This window comes from Euprymna scolopes, chromosome 31 (assembly GCF_053919585.1).
Source record: "Euprymna scolopes isolate OS-2025 chromosome 31, ASM5391958v1, whole genome shotgun sequence".
Classification (NCBI taxonomy): domain Eukaryota; kingdom Metazoa; phylum Mollusca; class Cephalopoda; order Sepiida; family Sepiolidae; genus Euprymna; species Euprymna scolopes.
In genome coordinates this window covers 39642170-39665827 of record NC_136512.1, presented here as the reverse complement: position 1 = coordinate 39665827, position 23658 = coordinate 39642170, and the positions used below count along the sequence as shown (strand labels likewise).

General features: G+C 33.1%; 1 protein-coding gene across 12 annotated transcripts in view; it reads left to right on the top strand.

Annotated features, from left to right (window-relative positions):
- The window catches only part of LOC145255699 (agrin-like), a 2182525-nt gene that overhangs the window by 1022738 nt on the left and 1136129 nt on the right, over positions 1-23658 (top strand). The window lies entirely within an intron of this gene.

Below are 23658 nucleotides of genomic sequence, written 5' to 3'. Positions count from 1 at the left end.
AATCATATAAATTCTATTTTATAAGTACTATTTTATAAATTCTATAAATACTATCATGACATGATATATTCCCTACTACCTCTGTTCTAAATCGATTTACTCCTTATTCTACTGGTCATCAATCCACAGTTTGATACCTCATTGTAATGCAGCTTTTTATCCCAGTAGTTTCTTTTGCAAGAACTGCAAGCCTGTGGAACTCTCTTTCTGCTCACTGTTTTCCTCCTACTTACTACGTTAGTCTTTTCAAGACTAAGATCAATAAGCATCTCCTGTGTTTGCAATAATCATTTTGGTTTTTGTGAGCTCCTTACATCAAGTGGCTTCATGCCTCGTTAAGAGTAATTTTCATAAAAAAGCCTTTGTTAAATCTATTTTTAAAATATCACAGTTGAAGAAAAACAAACAAGATATTCATAAATATATCTGGCACAACCTGAGTAGTTTTTGTTTATGTCCGTCAAGGACATACTCAATCAATCAACTGGCTCATTTTTGAGCATATGATGATACTGCATCTGTCTGACTGAGGTATGTTTCTGTGCAGTCCTAAGAAGCCCACCCTACCAGAATTTAGCTTCTCTTTTTGAGAATGGGCGAGTTACTTGCTAATCGCCTGAGGCGCCCGTACCAAAGAATTACAACTGCGCTGCTAAGGCAATTTTTGTAGGTCAGAGTGCACTTATCTTAGTGAATTGGCTTTTCAAAATCCTAACCTGACCTCGTATCTAACCTCCTGACAAGGAAGTAAATAACGATTCACTCACCTGTCAAATTGAGGTATGGTTGTTTGGTTCTAAGAAGGCTACCTTCCCAGGCTTTATCTTCTCTTCAAGAGGGTATAAGTATATTTCTAATCACCCAACGTGCCTCTAGTAAGGAATCCAAATGAGATTGCTTACAAATTTTTAAAACTCTCTTGCATATAGGTATAAAGACTTTCTTTCAGTCTTGAACGACAATGGATACCAAATGTATGCCTATAGCAAAGCAAGGGCTTCACAATCTCAAACTGCAGTTCTCTTGAACCGGAATTACTTGAATCTAGTAGTAAGAAGTTTAGGATGACTGGACACAATATTCTGATAAGCAGAAAACGACTGTTCAGTTATTTGGAAGTTTTACTCCTCTGAGAACTCAAACTTGACTAAAAGTACCCGAATGAAGAGTTTATAGTGAAGCAAGAGTTTTACAATCCTTAGCTGCATTTTTCTTGAACTGATGCTACTTGAATTCAGTGGTAAGAAGTCCACAAAAACAATGCCGGGAGAAGCAGAGAAAAACTGGTGTTATTTATGAGCTTCAGTTTACCTAGACTACAGGGTGGTCAAAAAGTCAGGTAACATGTTAAAGGTAGAAAAAACAATATGATCCATTATAATCTCTATTCGTTTAATATTATTTGTTTAAATATTTGAGTGTAATATTAAACTACCCCTCCTGATTTCTGGCTTTGGGGCTATGTAAAGGATAGCGTTTATGGCAAGAAGCCTGATACAATAGCGTCTTTAAAGTTATTTATTGAAGAGGAGATTGCGCGGATATCAGCTGACATGATTACACGTGGTTACACAATCAGTGGTTAATCGTTTCCAGCGATTGATAGAGAGAAATGGACGACAATTAACAAAATAAACATATTTCATGTTTGTTTCATTTTATATTTCAATGTATGGTACTTAAATATACGTGTATTGCTAATATCGTTTTTCTTTAAAATGTTACCTGACTTTTTGACCACCCTGTAGTTGCACAATTAAGGCTTGAGAGTCTAGTCTTTCCCACCCCTTCTCTAAGAGCAGGTAAAGCATGGGAAGGTAAACCTCTTACGACTGAACAGAGGAATACCTCAATTTGACAGGTGGGTGAATCATATAATTTATTTATTTGCTAGAAAGTTAGACACAAGCTTAGATCTGGCCTAATCTAAAGCTGGAGAGAGGATGTCTGGGTTCATACATTCCCAAGGGTATCGGTGAAAGTGATGCAGTACATTTCAGGGAGCCTAAAACCTGTTATGCGATCGGCACAGTCTTGTTTTGTTAATCCTAACTATAAAATTCGAAGAATATTAAATCAGTTCATTTTCTCATTTTTCGTCGGAGTTGTTCCCCCTTGGTCTTGTAGAAAAGAAATAAGCGAGACAGTTTGCTTTTCTTTAGGTTATAACAGATGTCTTTATTCCACAGTTAAAGGCATTTGAACACAGACAAAATAGTAACAGATCTAAGTCTTTATACACCAACTCTTCTCGCATATAAGTTAAATAAATTTTTCTTATGTCACTTAATCTTACATGTGGGGTCAATAGCTGAGCTATTCCCCACTTTTCTTTTTTTCTAAATTTTTTGGATAGTATCATATTTTGTTGGCCATATTCTTCTGACTTACGTCAGAGATCAAGAATTGTTTTTCAGTTTGTTTGTTTCTTTACCAAATAATTCTTTATTTCTATTTTATCCTAAAACCTGTCTGCAGGCAATCCAAGTTTAGAAATCTGGCCAATTACATTGTGGAACCCAGCTAAAGGATGTCTGCATTGCAAGTTCATAGTTTCATAATCTCTAACTGCACCTCACTTGAACCGGATTTGAGAAATCCAGAATGACTGAAAAACAATGCCAGTATAAGCAGAGAAAGGCTGATGTTAATTTGGAGTATTCTTTTTCAGAGACTAATTGCCCAACAAAGCTTGGTTCAAGAATCCAAACGTAGCATGTTGAATCCACAATCCACACCAATAACTACATCACCCTACTGCTATCTCATATATTTGTTTTGTATATATAAACTAGCAGATTTATCCAGCATTGAATATTGAATGCGTAACGTCGCAGGAACAAGCCAACAAAACTACATAAAAACAAAAATCCAAATCAGTATCTTTTCAAGTGTAAATGAAATGCATTTATTCATGGTTGTTCCAAAATAACGCATTTCATTATTTTGCAAAGTCTTTTCGCACACACATGTGCTTTTTAAAAGTCTCTGTCCTCGCCACCTTGTGCTGGCCTTTAGCCAGCAATTTATCGCCCTCGTATTCACATGTCCATCTTCCCTGGCTTGCACTTTTCTTCTCTTTCGATCACATGGAGTATTTTTCTCTCCTTTTCTTGTGATGCAAGTGCATTCACACATGCTCATTTGCATATATGCTTTAACGGCTGCTGTTGCTAATATTTTCACTAGCCAGCTATCCTTCAGTTGCTGCTGCTGATTTTCTCACACACACCCATACGTGCTTTGTTACAAATATTGAATATAATCAGTAAAACTTGGAAACAATGAACTCGTAGCACTTGTTTTCTCTCGATATAAATATTCCCAACAAGCAGCAAAATCTCACCCCTTCACCGCAGAGATCTATGAATGCTGAAAAGCCTTTTACTCTAATAGATTCTTCTCTTGAACTGCTAGATTTTTTCATTCCCTCTCGGTCTCCTGCTTCCCTGACTGAACTGACATGTAGAAGTTTAAATGTAATGTGAACAGACATCTTGCTGCTCAAATCCCTACATAGTTCACGAGTAGATATGGCTTCATGTTAAAGTGACAATGTGCTTTGTTTGTGGTGAGTAAAGTAAAAACTGCCATCTCATTTATGCTTTGTATATATAAGCTGGAAGATTTACCTGGCGTTGTCTGGGTATCAAACAAGTTGAATAAGTAAAACTTGGAAAAGTATGAATCCCCTTATTCCTCCTAACTATAATATTGTTGTCTGCCTGTCATAAATTTTAATTAGCATTGTCATCAGTCTGTAATGTTTAGCTTGTTTTCTGGTTTGTCATGTTTAAATTTTAGTACTTAGATGGACAGATTGAATGAATGGAATTGAAGAATGGATTGGTTCTTATTTATTTTTCTGCAAGCTTTTTGACCTCCTCCCATCCCCATCTATTCCTACTGCCAAGAATCAACATAATTGGTTAGTAGAATGAAGTTTGGAGACACTGAAACACAGAAAGAATCTCATAAGAATCTGTAAGGTCTCTCAAAGCTCTTTGTAGCTGATGGCCTAAGAGGAAGAATTCTAAAATAATTATTAGGATTCCTCATGACTTTTTTCTTTTCCGTTAAACAAAACATTCAAAGAAAATTGTTTATAGTCCATTTTATGTTTATTTTGTTTTTCAACAAATTCTTCTTTAGAAATTTCTGAAAGTCTTAAAAAATACAAAACAGTGTTCAAAAATATATCATGTTTTTTAACCGGATTGGGCACAAATGAATGGAAAATAATTAACACTTTTGGAATTAAAGACAAAACTAAAAGAAATGACAGCAAACTCGGTGTATTCTGTGAATTGATTATAAAAGCTAGAGAAATACAAATTATATATATATATATATATATATATATATATATATATATATATATATATATATATATATATATATATATATATAAAGGATATTTACATGTTGGGCTATTTCATAGTAATTGGTTTTGTGCCCCACTGCATTTATTCATGACTTCTCAACCCCTGCCCTTGAACTTGTGCTATGGAAAGTGTGGTTTAAAGAAGTAGTGAATTCTTTCGATCGTCCCTTAATTCCGGTCTTCGAATATTCATATTTGGCTTCAAATTATTTGAGGAGACGGGGAGGGGCGCATTTTATGAGAAGTGATATCCGGTGAAAATCTCTCTCTCTCTATCTATCTATTATTTAATTTTCTCTATACATATTATTTATTTTATATATTATTTAATTTTATCTATACATATTATTTATTATATATATTATTTAATTTTATCTATACATATTATTTATTTTATATATTATTTAATTTTATCTATACATATTATTTATTATATATATTATTTAATTTTCTCTATACATATTATTTATTTTATATATTATTTAATTTTCTCTATACATATTATTTATTATATATATTATTTAATTTTATCTATACATATTATTTATTATATATATTATTTAATTTTATCTATACATATTATTTATTTTATATATTATTTAATTTTATCTATACATATTATTTATTATATATATTATTTAATTTTATCTATACATATTATTTATTATATATATTATTTAATTTTATCTATACATATTATTTATTATATATATTATTTAATTTTATCTATACATATTATTTATTTTATATATTATTTAATTTTATCTATACATATTATTTATTATATATATTATTTAATTTTATCTATACATATTATTTATTATATATATTATTTAATTTTCGGTATACAAATGTTTTAAGAGCGTGTCTCTATGAAGTTGGAATCTTAGGTTACCTGATGAAGAACTATTCGATCTGTCGTCGAATACTCTACCACTAAGCTATATTTCCAGATGACAATAGTTCCGTTTTTTTTAAGAAGAAATGTGTTGCTAAACTCCCTTGATTTGTTGAGAATTATTTAACTTTGGCCGGTGCAACGTAAAAATATTCCCCTGTAAAAATTCTTTTTGTATCTATAAGAAAGAAATACTATTTATAGGATCGGGTTTTTCGATTTTCACTTCTTATCGGATGAAGTTTTCTACAAAACATATCTAAGGACACTGCGAGCCATATAAATTAGCTTTGTATAAAATTTGCAAAAGATAAGCTTAGCCGTTTCGAAACCTACGAGGAAGGAACTCACATACACACACAGTGATTCTTATATTATAGAGATACTATTAAAACTCTGAGGATCTTGTATGCTTGTTTGTTTATCCGCTTGTGTAGTTTGAATGGCATCATCCTTTTGTGACATAATCCATTAAAACAGGAACAGTGATAACCGTGGGCAATGAATGACATCGCTAAAGAATGGTAATAAAACAAAGAGAGAAGTGGAAAAAAATAATTTATGACGTTTCATTTAGATGACTTGTAATGCAGAATATTCATATGTTTTCTCATCTCTTCTCCTCCTAGATATGAGTTAAATAGTAGGATAGCCTCGACAAACATTTGTAGTGCAACTAGTCTCGGAAAAGGAAAACTTTGAAATAACGCTAGTCCTTCAATGAATTCAATGTCTCTTGAGACAGAAGGAGGCAAATTGTTTTTATTAAACCCATAATATTTTCCTTGATGTTCCAAATTCTTGAGCATGATAAATTCTTGGTTATTTCAGTTATAATTCTGCAGATTCTGTAAATCTTTGAGAAATGTTCTCCCTGAGGAATTCATGGTTTCTGTGCTATTTCTATGGATTCTTCAGTTATGATTGCAGGATATGAAGGCCAATTCTTCAATTCTATTAATGAATAAGTCTGTATCTCTTGTTAAGATTTTCCATTTAATAGGATTGAGAGAATTTATCAAATAGAAAGGAAGACTAATAGACGCCTCTCTGTCTATCTGTCTCCCTTTCTGTTTGTCTTTCTGTTTATCCATGTGTCTCTTTTTCTATTTATTTACTTATCTTTTATTTTTTGCCTCTCTGTCTGTCTCTTTCTATTTATCTCTTTTTTATATGTGTCCGTCTTAATTTCTGTTTGTTGTGAATCAGCAAGGGTCCAGAAGAAATACACAACTCAGTATTTAGTGGAAACAAAATATATTGAACAGAAAAGACAAATACAACAAATTAAGAGAAGTGGTTATACGTCAGTCCGATTGCCAAATGTGTATATATTGTGCATAATGTCAACAGGCATATTCTCCTGATCATTATAATAAGTGAAAAAGTTCATTGTTATTTGTAAGGTGGGCACCACAACACCATTTGTCACTGTCTCTTTTCTATCTGTTTAGTTTATTTGTCGATTTGAAATTATCTCTGTGATAACACCACCGATAAAAATCCTGGAGGTTAATGTTCGGTGAATGTGAAATGCACATAGGATCTCACTTTATAAAACGTAACTTTCCACTTATAACACGATCAACAAAGTGTCAGCACATATCAATTATCAGCAATAAAATAAATAATCTTGCATATTCTCTACTGAAACTTGGTGGACAAGACAAGAAATCTACTTGATGTAAGTCTTTAATTTCATATCTGGAGTGAAGACCAGTTCCAGAAACTTGTCAAAGCAGAGGGATTTCTCAAGACAAAAGCTATTCATTTTAATTAGAGCTAAGCGAATCTCAGAGCGTTAGCGTAGAAAAATAGAGAAACTTGACTTTGAACACATTAAAAGTAACCAGTCACATTTTTCTCTATTTCACCACGTTCTCACGGTCTGATAGAAGAGACTAAAGCATATTTATACCCTAAACATTGTCCAAGTCGTTGGATGGACTAAAGATTTTGACAAATCTGTTTCATACAGGCGACTTGTGAGGTTAGAGAAAGAATTAATTTTTGGCATGCAACACTTTAATCAACTCATGATAAACAGTCAAAATGTTTGTCAAACCAGTGAAGGAGCCCAATATCGAACTGATATTTGAAGGTGTAGGTGATCTGATATTTTGGTACACAAAATAAGATAAGTACGTGCCACTATTATTAGCTTGCTTCATGTTTTAAGACTTATTGATTTTAAAAGCATTCCACCCTTTCCACTCAACCAGAGATCTTGGAATTGTACCCTGGGGTGGTTTTCAATTTAAATACTTATTTGGAATAGAAACACACAAACACATCCGCACACAAACACATACACACGCATACACAAACGCAAAGTTGCAATCATAATGTGTTTTAATGTTGTATGAGAATCCATCATAAAAATAAATGTGTACTTGCGAACTGAGTTCATACAAGCAGTTATGTTCTTGCTAAAGAGTACTTGGGCTTTTCCTGCACTTCAGATTAGGATTAAAATGTAGTATCTGTTCAGTAGTAGTACATTTGTAATGATGGTTAGAGTGTTTACTAATAGGCCGGAAAACCGGGTTTCAATCCTTATACAAGACTATAACAATGATACTTGAAGCACTTTGCTAAACCTTATACGTTATAAGGTGACGATCAAGGGTAAGTGAAATAATTCAAGGAAAAGTATCGGGGATGTAAGTTGCAGGGATATTATGAAAGGTGATGAGCAGTAAGATGTCTGTTCACATTACACTTGAACTTCTGCATGTCAGTACAGTTGAAAAAGCAGAATCCCGGAAGAGACTACCAAAGTCTAGCAGTTTTGAAGAAGAAACTATTGAAATAGAAGGCTTTCTTACACATGGATCTCTACTGTGTGGGACTGGGATTTAGTTGCTTGTCAGGTTTGTCAGAGGTATTTACATCGAGAGGGTATAAGTGCTTCTAGTTCGTCAGAGCATTCACCATTAAAATACTTGTAGAACAGGATGCAACATTTTGTCGATGGGACAGAGGCTGAAGCTTAGATGATAGTTCAGGACTTATCAGGTTGGCGACTCTCTTTTGAACACTGTCAAGGAGTGAGGGACAAGTAGCAGATGAACCAGCCCAAATGTGACAATAGTACTCCATACATTAGCGAATGGTAGCCTGATAGAGGTACAGGATACTTTAAGGTGTGAGTACCTTTTTAGCACGGTAGAGTAAGCCTACCTTCTTTGCAGCTGCCTTGGCAATGCACTCAATGTATCTGTTCCAACGCATGTTCCCTATGGACGTTAAACTGAGGAGTTTAAAAGAGTCCTTTTAGGTAATGTGTTTTTGACCATTGCTATCGGTGGTTGAAAAGGTTTCTTGTAATTAGTAAAGAAAACAAGCTTAGTCTTGGCAGTATTGAACGTGACCATCCATTTTCGTCCTCATTCCACTACAGATTGAAGGTCTTCTTCTAGTTTTTCTGTCATTGCCTTAGATATGTGTTCATTCGTTTTCCCCTCATGCCTGTTATAGAGTGTGGTGTCATCAGCAAATATACCCATCTCAGAGAGAATTTTATCAGGGAGGTCATTTATGAATATTAGGAATAATAAAGGTCCAAGGATAGACCCCTGAGGTAATCCCACATTTATATCATATTGTTTAGATGTACGACCATCGCGGACAACTTGGATTCTTCTCTTATGTAAGAAGGATTTAATTACGTTATGTATTCTCCCAGTGATACCATATGATCTAATTTTCCTGAGAAGACGATCGTGCCATCCCCTGTCAAAAGTTTTAGATATATCTAGGGCTACTGCTCTTCCTTCCCCTGCTTTGTCTAGTAAATGGTTCAGAGATTACAGTTAAGATATCTGCTGTGGAACGGGCTTGCCTAAATCCATATTGTTGGTCGGTTAGAAGTTTAGCTGCTGTAAGGTGATGGACTAGAGTTTTATTCTTATTGGTTGATTACTTTAACTATTATGCTCAGTTCTATTTATACCTATTTTCTATATTGTGCATAACTGCGTGGCATTTACGATGATAATGTTCTAGCACACGAACATATATATATATATATATATATATATATATATATATATATATTGACCTTGTCTGTATGTTTGCGGAACGTCTCTAGCAAACTCCTCTCCATTTTGTTCTACAGACTTGAAAATTAATATATATGAAATTTGAACCCGTAGAACAATTTCAATTTGTTTTTTAGCTAGTAAAATACCGGCAAAGGGGGGGGGCATAATTGAAACAAAAAATAACAGTTGACATCGGCAAGATTAAGACGATAAAACCATTTCTTCTTCACATGTGCAAATATACATTCGTAACTTGAAGTTGCTTTATTGTAACCTTTTGTATCTATACATCGATAATGCAGACGATAGTGACAAAGGCTGGCGCACTAACTGTTTTGGTTTCGATTGATGTTGATGGAACCCAAGTCACTTTTTTAAACTTTTGAAATCATTACTATATATTGGGTACAATATAATATTCAATAGAAAATTGTCTTTGTAATAATAAATATGAAATCTACATAAAGTAAAATATCATATTTAAAGGTATTTTATGGCCGGGTCACTCCAGGGCGTGGGATACTACTATATATTGGGTACAATATAATAATCAATACAGGATTGGCTCTATGATAATAAATACAATATCTGTAGGAATTAAAATATCACATTTAAACGTATTTTACGACTGGGAAACGCCGGACGGTGTGCTAGTATTATATATAGAGAGATGAAGAGAGAGAAATATTAATGCGAATTCGATGTACGTGAACGCAGACAGTTTTTTTTTTATTTTTTTTTAACTTTGCATATTTCTTCACAAATCCTGGCAAAATCTGCTGGTTGTGTTGTTTCTGTCGAGATTAATATAAGTCGTTTGTTTTGTTTGTTTGTTTGTTTTTTTTTTCACTTTCGGGATCGCCATTTCAACAAGCCGAGGAATGTCTTCATTTTTTTTTCCATTCTTTTCGGAAATAGTAATAATAATAATAAGAAAAACATATTTGTAACTTCTTTTTACATTCAATGTTTGATGAACAAACGATGTTTTTCTTCCCTTCACAACTTTTATCGCAGCATTTTCGAATCGGATCAGAATTTCTGCTCGAAAAAAAAAAACATATCATTGCAGCGACACGTAAAGCATTGGTTGGATCGCTTTGCAGGGGAGAGAAAAGAAGAAACCCAACAGGCGTTTGAAACCACTTTTTCATCTGCCCTCATTGTGTTACTTTGCTTATTTGGGTATTTGGGGTGGGGTGGTTGCTTTTCCCCAGGCGATTTGCATTTCACGCGGAAGAAAGATTCAATTGCAAGAAGAGTTTCTATTTTTTGTTAAAACTGCCAAAATGGATTTCCAATTGGAAATAGTCATGTTTCCTTTCTATTCAAATTATTGTTATATATATATATATATATATATATATATATATATATATATATATATATATATATATATGTGTGTGTATTTATGTGTGTATGTATATGTGTTTATATGTGTATGTATATGTGTTTATATGTATATATATCTGTGTATATATGTATCTATGTGTGTATATATGTGTGTGTGTATATATATGTATATATATATATATATATATATATATATACACACACACAAGAGTCGTTCAAAAAGTAAAGTCTTCTATTTTTTGTTTAACGTAAAAAGTTAAATGGGTACGAAGACAGGAGTAGTGCCATTAAAACGAGCAACCTTTTGTAGTCTAGAATTTATTTTTCTATATAGTCACTACTATTCTCAATGCACGTTTGCTAGCGAAGACCGATGGTTGTGCGCGGGCCTTCAGAGCGCGTTTTGTAACACTTTTGCCAGGAATTAAATGATGTATCTTTGCTTTTGACACATGTTCATGACAGGAGGTGCTTTCTTAGAAGTCTCATACCGTCAATATCTGTAATAGAGATTAAACTTTAGAACACAGACACAAATACTAAACTGAAGCCATTTTGAGACACACCAGCCTCATTTCAGAACTGAATAAATCTTTGGGATAACTCGATGAATAAGTATTCCACGAAAATACAAACTGACCAACGTCTTTTTACGTTTGGAAATAAATAAATCTTTTTCTGATTAGCATTTATACAATCGTTCATATTTTCACTTTCTTTATATTTCTCATTCATATCCTATATAATATATTTTTTCTTACAAGAGAAGCATTATTTATCAAGGCTCGAATACCAGTCGAGATTAAGGGTTAAAGAGTGTAAGGTGATCACTGAGACAACAGCGTAGTGATTATTAGTGATGAAAACTAAGTATGATTTCATTATTTTAGGGGCGACTCAACAAGTTCTTTTTGACTTTAGACTTGAAGACGACCCTGTTGTAATTAGCTGAAAAGTAGGATAGCAAGACAGAGTTCCATAGGTTACAATTCTCTTCATAAACCTTTGTTATCTATTTCATCATACTACATTTTATTCTACCTAATTTGGCTTAATTCTTAACATAATTTGTAAAAGGTTCTTCTTTGTCTAAATGTTTTTTAACTGACTCGAACACAGTGCGAACACAATCCCTGATTTCACGAACTACCTCCCACAGCAAATAAATATTGACCCAAAATGTGTTACATTAAAAATCAAATTCCGTTTTTTCTTCTCTATCATCTTTCCTCCCCTGCTCCGAATAAGACAAAATTTTATGGTTTCCTATCCACTAAAGTCTTTCAAAACGCCTACGATACCCCCTATTTGCTGACCCGTTTAGATGTAAAAATTTAAAGAGAGATCAGAAATATGTGAATGTGTACACACTAGCCACGTGTAAGAATCTCTTCATTTCATTGGTTATACTCTGTTTCTAATAAAGAAATAAAATAAATAAGCATTCACATATTGTTCGCATTAATTTTACACACACACACACACACACACACACACACACACACACATTATATATATATGACATACTTATCTTTGTACTCCTCACCTGGGCGTCGCCACACATACTTGAAGCCATCAGAACCAAACAAATTAATTTTCATCTCATCAAACCATAGGACATGGTTCCAGTAACCTATGTGCTTTGTTGACATGTCTTCAGCAAACTGTTCGTGAGCTTACTTGTGTATTGCCTTCAGAAGAGGCTTCTTCCTGGGGTGACAAGTATGTACATAAATTTGATGTATAGTCTGAGCACTAACAGGCTGACCCGTTACTTCTTTAATCGTTGGAACAATGATGACAGCACTCTTACGCTGATCTTTCAAAGAAAGCATTTGGTTGTGATGCTCAGTATATGCGCTCAGCTTCTTTGGATGAACTACCCGAGGCGTGTTCTAAGTGGACCCTGCTCTTTTAAAATACTGGATGATCTTAGCCACTGTCCTGCAACTCAGTTTAAGGATGTCGGGAATCTTCTCGTAATCTTGACCATCTTCATGTAGCACAACAATCTGTCTTTTAAGATCCTCAGAGAGTTCTTTGTCATTTGGTACCATGTTGGGACTTTCAGTGATTAGTATGAGAGAGTGTGAGAGCTGCACTACAAATTTGAACATGCCTGTTCCCTATGCACACGTGGATCTAATAACTAATGAGTCATGACATTTTGGAGGGAAAATGACAAGCAGTACTTGATTTGAACATTTAGAGGTGTACTTCCTTAGGGGTGTACTCACTTTTGTTGGAAGGTGTTTATCTTTTAATGGTTATATTTTAAGTTATTTTGAGGAGAAATTAACTCTGTTATATAAACTGCACACAGACTACTTTTCATTGTGTCGAAATTCCATTTTGTCGGTGTTGTCCAACGAAGAGATATACTTAAATATCTGCAAAAAATGGGAGGGGATGTCCTCACTTTTGTGATACACTATATATATATATATATATATATATATATATATATATATAGAGAGAGAGAGAGAGAAATAAAAAGAAACAAACCGAGTTGTGTGCTCATCAATATTTCGTCTTTATTTTGAGACTTCCTCTGGATGAAATAAAGACGAAACGTTGATGAACACACAACTCGGTTTGTTCCTTTCTATTTCTCTATTTTTTTCGGAATACTATTTCCATTATTCTCATTATATATATATATATATATATATATATATATATATATACCTCTTCCAGGACACGTGTGAGGGTGAGTAATGTGGTTTATATTTAGTTTCATTCAAAGGAAGCAACATGAAAACTAAATAATAGGTATTAGACATAAATTAATAAATATTCCCCAATTTTTATTTTAAAAGGTTTAGGAAAAGTGTATAATATGAACAGTATTTGAAAATTATAATATTTCATATTCATATTAAATTTGGTCCCTAGTCATAAACACTAAATAAACAAGAGTCATTGAATTTCGATCTGTTCTTAAAAATTTTAAGCATTTTATTTTTTACATTTTTTTAGGATCAAAATTATGTAATGGGTTTTGATTGAAATTTGAATAAGTATTTTAGATATACAATTAAGTAACATTATAACTTTCTTTTAATCTAAATACGGTGATATATGAAAGTGATTCGAAGATGTGCTCTTTGAGTATTCTTCCAGTATTTATATAAATGTATGTACGGGATTCACTAATTATTAACTGATCATTATGAATTTTGGAATAGAGTTGCTAGGCGTAAGGATGGGTAATTTGGGCTATATTTAGGTAAATTTAGTTTTATGCAAAGGGGAAAAATCACGTGGAAGCTCTTTATGAAAATTCGGATATCTCGCGACCAGTAGTAATAATCACATATTACACTGATGATTGCATAAGTATGAAATACTTGTGTCTATAGGTATAAAAATAATTGTTAATACTTATTTGAAAAAATATTATAGTTATATATAGAATGACATTTTATAAAAAAAATCGCATTTTAAAGAATTAACTCACAATCCGAAAAGCTTATAGATCAGCTTGTTTGCATCTTTGAACTTTTCTGTTTTGATAAAAGAAAGTGAAAAAGCAACTACAAACACAAAAGCCTGCAATCATTAACCTTTGGAAAACAAAGATGAAATTTTGCCGCAATTTTTGGATCACGTGAAATGATTTTTGATTTTATGAAAAAAATACTTATCCTCCTCGAACGAAAGGGTGACGTCAAAGGCCACGGCCAGTGCTGAAAAAGGTCAACTGAATTGATGAAAAGATCCAAACCAATTCGAAGAAAAAACATTGAAACAAAAACTTAAAATAATATCGTTCCATAATGGATACCGAAAGTTCAGATAAACAAAGGAATTTTTTTGTTGTTCATTTGAATACGGCATCGCAACTCGGGCAGTTAGTTCTGTGGTTGCATTTATATTTCTATCGCGACACTTTCAGCTAAATCAAGGATTTCAAACTACAGAATATTGAATTGTTCTTGACATAAAACTCTCCAAAAATACGCTAATTAAAATTCTAGTTTTTGTAAATATTGTTATAGTAATAAAAAAATACACGAACCCATTTTTGCACAAAGCAATCCAGTAGTTTATTACTATTTATTTATTTTATTTTTCCTATGATTCAGTGTTCAAGTTGAGAGATGTCATTTTCTTAATTATAAGGGTCAGGAAGTACGACCATCATAAAAGAATCGCGTTACAATGTAATTACTTCACCTGATCACCTTTATAATTAAAATAAAATGGCGTATCTTGATTTAGATACTGAATCGAAAGAAAAAAAAAACTGAATATCTTAAATAATTAAAAAATATTGAAATTTTGACATTTTCTATTTGAAGTTCAGAACTTTATAAACATCAGAATTCTAATAAATATAAACGTATTTAGCTTTTAAATAGGAATAATTTCGTTTTACATTTTAATATTTAGAACCAAAACGATACGATATCTGCATTTTTTTTATAAAACTAATTGTGTAAATAAAAAAAATGTAACCTATATTAAAAAATAAGTATTTAATATATCTCTTCTCCGTTTTCTTGAAATAAATCTTTCCCTATATTTAAAATACAGTCTATGCACGAAAAACTAAACAATTCGGATTTTATGTTTGTGGTGCCGATCCCAATGCGTTCTTTTTGTTTTAGTTTGAGCAGTTTATTAAATTTAATTGATCAAAAAATTATATCGATTTTCGATTAGTGGTTAATTTTTAGGTCAGACTCATGATGGTGGTGGTGACTAACTGACTGACTGACCTAGTTTAACCGTTCTATTTTGCATATTTACCAATAAGAATAAAAGAAAGTAATTTTCTAAACCCCTCTCCTGCCCATGCACTAATTTGGCTTTCAGTGGCATCAAGCCAGTGACATACCAAGAGGGGAGGCAATGAGTTTGCCCAACCAAATTAAATGGTGTGAGGCATCTAAACATGTTAAAACTATCTCCCTTTCTCATATTCCCCAGTACTAGGATTTATACTTAAGTCTTTGGGGCATACAATCAGAGAGTTCTTTCAGAACATGATCAGGCCAGCACTGCAGCAAGCGAATATTAAAGTATTCTGTTTTTACAAGAATGCTTCCAATCCGAATAGCTAAATGTTTGTAATTCGTATCTTGTGTAGTTTCTGAACTTTAAAAGGACACACAGATGGAAAAGAGGTCTTATTTTTTTTATAATATGAATCCAAGGTTGGCTGTGGTAATGGCAGGTGTTGTTTTTCTCCTCCTTATCTGATATCAATCTACAATTAAATTCCATTTTGAGGAATAATTTTCTGCCACATTTAGACGGACTTAATCAGACTGCGAGAATCTGTGTCAGAAAAAAAATCTAAATTTAAACAGAAAAACGAACATTAAAATGGAAAGCCTCAGTAAAATTTGCTATTTTTTTCTTTCTTTTCTTTGATTTTAAGTAAACATTTATATCCTCACATCTGATCATTTTGGTTACAAACAACGTTAAAATATTCATTAAATCTTTCAATTTTGGCAACTTTAATATTTGATTATTGTGTAAATAACTGGTAGACTCACGCGGCGGTATACAGGGATGTAAGTGGTCTATATTTACAAAGTGGCTCACCAAAACTGCCACCCTTGAACTTGTTAATAGAATTCACAATCCTTTTATAGAGTCCAACAAAATTTGGTACAAATAAACTTTAGTCTATACCTGACTTGCCCAGCAAATTTCACTCACGGTTATCCAACAGTCTTTGTCTTTTCTCCATTAAATAGACTTCTGACCTAATAGGTTCTGCACTGTCTACCAAACTTCAGCCCCATGTTTCATTATCTTGTTTTACAAATAGTATGTTGGAATATGTTCCAACAAACTTAATGCACATGTATCCCCAATATAAATACTCTCGACCATTTGACTTGTAGCAAAATTTCACCCCTTCACTATAGAGGTCATAAGAAGGTGGAAATCTTTTTATTTAAACATAATAGCTCTGCTGACACTGAGAGCAGCAGTAGTGTATAACATATGCAAATTACCAAGCTTGTTGTGTGATGTGATGTTACAACAAGACAATAAAAAGATACACATGGTGAGGACCAGGAAGAAGAGCATGAGGTGTTTGGAGGAGTGGTGTTCAAGACGTTACAAGAAAAACATGTTTGAGACACGTGGGTGACGTCACAGCAGGGACAAAATGTCATACGTGGTCGGAGAAGGAGAAATGAACTGCTTAAATATTTAGAAAAAATTTGTTGTTGAAAATATCGGATATAAAAGTTTTTGTTAAGAAAATGTGCGTTTTGTCTTTGTTTTTTTTTTTTTGTTTTCTTGCAACTGAGTCTACGTGTTGGGTCTGTTAAAATGTAACGACGCCATTAAAAAAAGGTTGACAACGTTACACAAATAGGAATTCTCTATTAGTACCCTGTGTACCTGTTTGCATAAATTTAAGGGTAACATGAACAAACATCTCATTGCACAACTGCCCACTTAAGATGTTCACTATAAATCTAACCCTAATCACAGTAACCCTTATGTCTCAGTGGCAATATGTGTTGTTTAAGGTGAAATAAAGTTTTAAAAAATCGAAAGAAATCGTCTTGTTATGGAAATAAAGGATACTTCAAGCTTGGGAGACGTGTCCAAGGAGGCGACATACAATGTAACTAGGTATAGCGAGAAAAGCTATCTGTGGATCTGTCTGTTTTTCCCTCACACGCACATACAAATAAACTGTCTCCCTGATAATCTTCTGTGACTATTCTTCCAGTTTTTTATAAACCTTTTTATAAATTAACATCGGTGTCCGAGTTATTTTGTTAGCAGACGATCCTGAACCTGGGTTCACAAATACGAGGCATAATGCTTTATGTAAACGCCAGGAAGCGAAAACGTAACATTTCCTACACGGTTTTAAAAGAGAACCTGTTGATTTCATTCTGCGGAATGGTAAGTTTAAATTTGGTCCCACAGAAACTAATTGAATTAACCGAGAACCAATTAGGAAACTCGTAGCGAAGAGTCTAAGATCAATAGAATTTAGATTACAAGAATTCTGGTGAGTCTGCTGCTCGTTCTTGCTTTGAGGCGACGGAAATTAAAGACAGAAGAATTACGCTATGGTAAGAAAAATAAAACAAAAAACGTTAATCAGGTAACATCCTGCAAAAACTTCTACATTAAGAGCAAACGAGGGAAATTAAGCAAAGAAAATGCAAAAGTTCCAGAAATGTACTAACAAGGTAAGAGATAAGAATACGGTGAAGAAAAACGTAAAACACAGTTACGTGATGGTCAGGTGGTCAAATTATGGCTCAAATTGTTGCTGTTAGATGGTGGCAGTTGTTATTATAGCAGAGGTTCCCAATCTTATTTTACTTATTGCCCTCCACAACCGAGAGCTCTTTTAGACCCCATATACGCACACACACACACACACACACATATAATAAAATATTTATTTCCAGGTTAGTAAAAACTAACAATAAATCAATTTTGTTTCCAAATTTTGGAGGGGAGGATTGATAATTTAGATTATTCAAACTACTGCTCTTATCTTGAGTATCATTTTCACAATGTTTCGGACGATGTAATCTTCGACCTTTTTCAGGTGAATCTTGTCGAACTTGCAAGGACTCATGTCATAATGGATAATGGGTTTTCTAGAGATTAAAAATTCAATCCTCTGTGCGGGTGATACTCAGAATTCAATCATGAATTACTTTATATTTCTATCTGGTTATGGCTGAGAGAACGAGAGCATGCTACCCCTGTTCCATATGAAATTCTGGGTAGATTTCCTAGTGTGATAGAAAGATTCCGCCGAGTTCAGCAAGAGGCATCTAAAGAAGGAAGTAACATCAGCCGAAACGTTGTCAAAATGACATTCATGATGAGAATAGTAGTTCGAATAATTCAAAAATGTAAATCAATGTTGTTGTATTCATAACAGGAAATAAAAACCTTAGAAAATTTAGTACATCTGGTAAACAAACATAATAAATAGAAACTTCTCCTCCTCCTTCTCCTCCTTCATATTATCATTATCATCGTCGACGTCGATATCATCATCGTCATAATCATCATTTCACCGTTTGCCAAAATTGTTGCTATTAAGTTGTGTGGTGGTGGTGATGTAACTGAATATTTTTCAATCGTCTCAGTACGCCAACTTCGTCAATAGTATCAGTTTGTTGAATTTTCTGGAGTCGCAGTTGTGAGGTAGCAGTCTAAGATTTTACTTTCTCTTCTCTGTTCTTGACTTCTTCTTAATAGCAGTTTTCATAAACATTATTAAATAAAAAACACCGACAAATGGAATTAGGCTTAAAAAGTCTCTTTGTAGTTTTATTATTTCTTCATAATATACAGGTGTACGCTAGTTTTAACTTTAGCTGTGCTTAAGTCTGTTTTCACACAGCAACCGTTTATCTTTTTACGATCTTTATTACTTTATAGAAAGTTTTCAGTTTACCTGTGAACTGACCTTGTTACCTCAACTGCTCTACATCTACCAACCCAAGAAATCTCATCCATTCTTTTAAAGTGGGTATTGCATCAAAGTCTCTTTTTCTGAACACATCTCTACAAATTGCTCTGATTTCATTTTTCAATGAGGTCATCAGATCTAATTCTTCAAGACTCACATTATGCATCCATCAAGTTCTATTACAGATATCAATCATGAATATGTTTGTTGATGTGAAATAGAGCCGCTTGTCTCAAGATAGGTTTAATATAAAACAATTATTATTTTAATGTTCCGTGTTCTGGGCCAGAAGTTTTATGAATGACTTTCAACTTCACCTGTTTGTTATCATTTCGATTGTGTCACCTTGCAGGATCAATTCGTCATCAACCATCATACCCTTTATCTCTTAAACGGCCTACATTGTGGCTTTCAGAACGAACTTAAAAAATATGAATGTTATATTCCAAAGTAATCTCAAGTTTAAAAATAAAACAACTTACACACATGCACACATACATATATAACATTATAAATTCGATTTATTTTATAATATCATGCTGTCTACTGATCGAGTGCACTGATGAAATCACGGCTACAATAAATTAAAACAACTTATCTTTTTAAGTAATATTAAGCACTGTCTTAGGAATCACGGAGCATTGTATACACGTGTGCCAAGTGTATACTGAAAGTTGGGAAGAAGACCCACAGAAAATATGCAGCTAAATGAAGACATTGACACCAGGGATCTAGAAGAGCACGAGCCTTATAAGTAGCTTGGCATTGAGGAAAACGAGAACATGCAGCATGCCAAAATGAGGGAGAATATTAGTAAAGAATATGTACGTCGTGTGAGGAAGATATGCAAAACACAGCTTACAAATAAAAATAAAATAACTGGCATCAACCAGCTTGTCATGCCATTAATAACATACAGCTTTGATATCATTGACTGTGGAGAAGGAGGACTGGGACTCTCAGAAATCAGTCATCAACATAGGGCAACTATTATGAGCACAGACCAGTATCTGAGAAGCTCCCAGAATCACACCCTCTCAATAGTATACGAACATCAAGGGACAAAAGCCAGCAGAACAACATCAGTTACCCAGCTGGCCAAGCATTTTGGTCAGGGCTGTCTCACAAATAAGGATGAAGCACCAAACAAGCCTGTTAAAGAAATAGCAAGAAAGAGCCGGCAGAAATATGCCGAGACCTTCCAAAGGATGAACCTTAAAGAATGGGACGAACATCAGCATGCAAAGTATTGGAGGGGGGGACTGTCTCAGGATTACATAGACAAAGACGGTTCCTTGAACTCTCTATCATGATAAGTAAAGGGTTATAATGGCTGCTCAAGACCAGGGATTGATGACCAATGCATTCAAGAAGATGGCAGATATCACTAATGACAACAAATGCAGGTTCTGCCATACATAATTGGAAAATGTGAGTCATCTGATATCGAGTGGCAAGGTTCTTTTGGGGGACGGCTACTATACAGCGAGACACGATGGAGTATGTAAGTACATCCACTGGACCATCTGTAAAAAATTAAACATCCAGTGTAGCATGAGTCCTGGGAACCTGAACCTGAAATGACTTATATACCATACATTACGACCATGTAATCCCTTAAGGGAACAGCGAGGATACTAAAAAGAGCTCTCGGTTGGTTTCAATAAAAAGCAGGGTAATGTTGGCAGCTGGTTTGGCTACCCCATACCCAGCATTACAATCTGCAAAGAAAGAAAATGAAAAAAAAGTGTAAATAGAAAGTGTAAACTGACCAAAAACGCTGATCTACACACACACACACACACACACACACACACACACACACACACACACACATATATATATAATCATCATATTTCATTTTTCATTTCCTGTCTGGCTGTTGTTATAGCCGATTTTATGCTGATAGGTGGATCATAACAAATGACTGTAAGCTATCAGAATCTTCATTATTATTATTATTATTATTATTATTATTATTATTATTATTATTATTTCATGTATTTACATAAAATTTTATGAGTAGATATAATATTTTATGTATGTATTTTCAGTATTAACTTTAACAGTGCTCAATATGTGAGTAAAGCTATTAGAAAAATATAAATGGGGATTATGTTACCCATAATTTTCAGCATTTCATCCTGTAAGGAGTCGTCAGGTTAAAATATATCTAAAACTGATGAGTCCTTATGGGAATGAAATGTGGAAAATTTTATTTACCTTAATGTACCCATATGTTTTATAACTTTCTCTCTCTCTCTCTCTCCCCCCTCTCTCTCTCTCTCTCTCTCTCTATCTCTTTATATATATATATATATAAAATGTACATTAAAACCTCGGGATACGGTTGCCTTAGAATACGGATTTTTCAGGTTACGATGTAGAATGCAATATATATACAATGTGTGGAATACAATATATATATATATATACATATATTATAAGCAAGGACTATGGACTCGGCATGTCGATTTCGCTACTGCATACATTTGGGAAAAATCTTAGTCCATATATTCTCCATCGAGTTATGGATTAAATAGTAAGGTAAACTAGACTCTCAAGCCTTGGTTGTGCAACTAGTCTACAGGAATTTAAACTCAGAAATTATGCCATTCGTTTTCTGCTATTCCTAGCATTGTTTTCAGTTTTCCTGGACATCTTGCTGCTGGACGCAAGTATTACCAATTCAATAGTACTTCAGTTGGGGATTGAGTGACCTTTGTTTTACTCAGAATGCTATGTAATAAGTAAATAATAAAATGAAAACTATGTGTTTGTTATCAAAATACACATTAGTATAAAAAGCTATTTCTAAAAGAGAAGCTTTTCCCAGAAAAAGCAGTCAAAATAGTTTGAACTTAAAACTCTGATTCCTTCACTAAAAGTTTTATCACCTTTTTAGACATTTTATACCATTTTACTTTATCTCACAAGAATCTTTCTTTCGTTTTTTTAGTTTCATGTAAACTCATTTTCAAAAAGTTATTCAGGAAAACTGAAGAACCAATTTTTTTTTTTAACTAAACCAATTACTTTATATTGCATTAGCAGAAATAAGATCTTTGTTTTATTTTTTTGCATCCAAGAAGTTCTTGGCAATTTTCTTATAATTGATTCCTTATCCATTTTTGTATTAGATTCCCAAGAGTGAATTGGAACTAATTGCTCTTGCCTGGCTTCGTGTTATATATATTATAGGATGGCAATAGTTAATAGATACATAGATGTATTGATATAAATATATATTAAACATCCCAATTAAATCAATCGGGAATAACTTTCTGAGGCAACTACATCATCCAATTGCAAAAACAGCTCAAATTTTCATATGCAATATCAAATTGTTTACAGCTGTATATATCTTCATAAAATAGGATTTAGCCAAACAATGCTTTCTTGAAAATGGTATTCTTTGAGCATCTTTCGTATATAACCACTATATATATATATAATGTGTATGCATGCATATATATATATATATATATATATATATATATATATATATATATATATATATATATGTATATATATGTGTATATATATATATGCATATATATACACATATATAAATATTATAAGTGATATAATATATTGTGTATACATTTCAGTATTATTCTAACAATACTTAATAAGAGCTTAGTAGTAAAGAATGAAAATATATTTATATTTTCATTCTTTACTAATATATATATATATATATATATATATATATATATATATATATATATATACAGCGTGGGCCAAAATAAGGGTCCTATCTTTAAATTTGAATAACTTCCACAAAATAAAAGTTAAACTCACCAAACTTTATGTGTGTGTAGACTGACCCTTCCGAGATTTTTTTGAAATAAACAAAACAAATTTTGGCCGAAAAACACTTCTTAAAACTCACATGAATTTATGAATTTTTAAAAATAGGACCCTTATTTTGGCCCACCCTGTATATATATATATATATATATATATATATATATATAATTGCATTTTTTCATTCAATCAATTAAACTTTATTGAATACAACGGAGGTATTTTGCTTTCAAGCAATTGATAAAACTAAAATGAACAAATCTCCAGAAATTAACGGCATGCCAGCTGAAGTATACAAGTTTGATGGAAAACAACTCATGAGAAAACTTCACCAACTAATAGCAAAATGCTGGCAACAAGAAACGCTGCCACAAGAATTCAAAGATGTCATGATCATCCCAATCTACAAAAACAATTTCACGAAGGAACAAAAGGGAGAGTTATAGTAGAGAATCTAGAAAGCGAACTCTTGGAAGTAAACAAAGGTGATCACAAAGACTGTAGCAATTACCGAGGTATATCTTTGCTGACCATTACCGGGAAAATAATGGCTAAAGTGGTGCAAGCACGGCTTACCAGACTGGCGGAAAGGTTCCTAACCGAATCACAGTGTGAATTCAGGCATGAAGATCTACAATAGATATGATCTTCAGTTTACAGCAGATTCAAGAAAAGCCATTGAACAGTATCGGGACCTCTGCATAGTCTTTGTAGTCTTCCATAAAGCATTTGATAT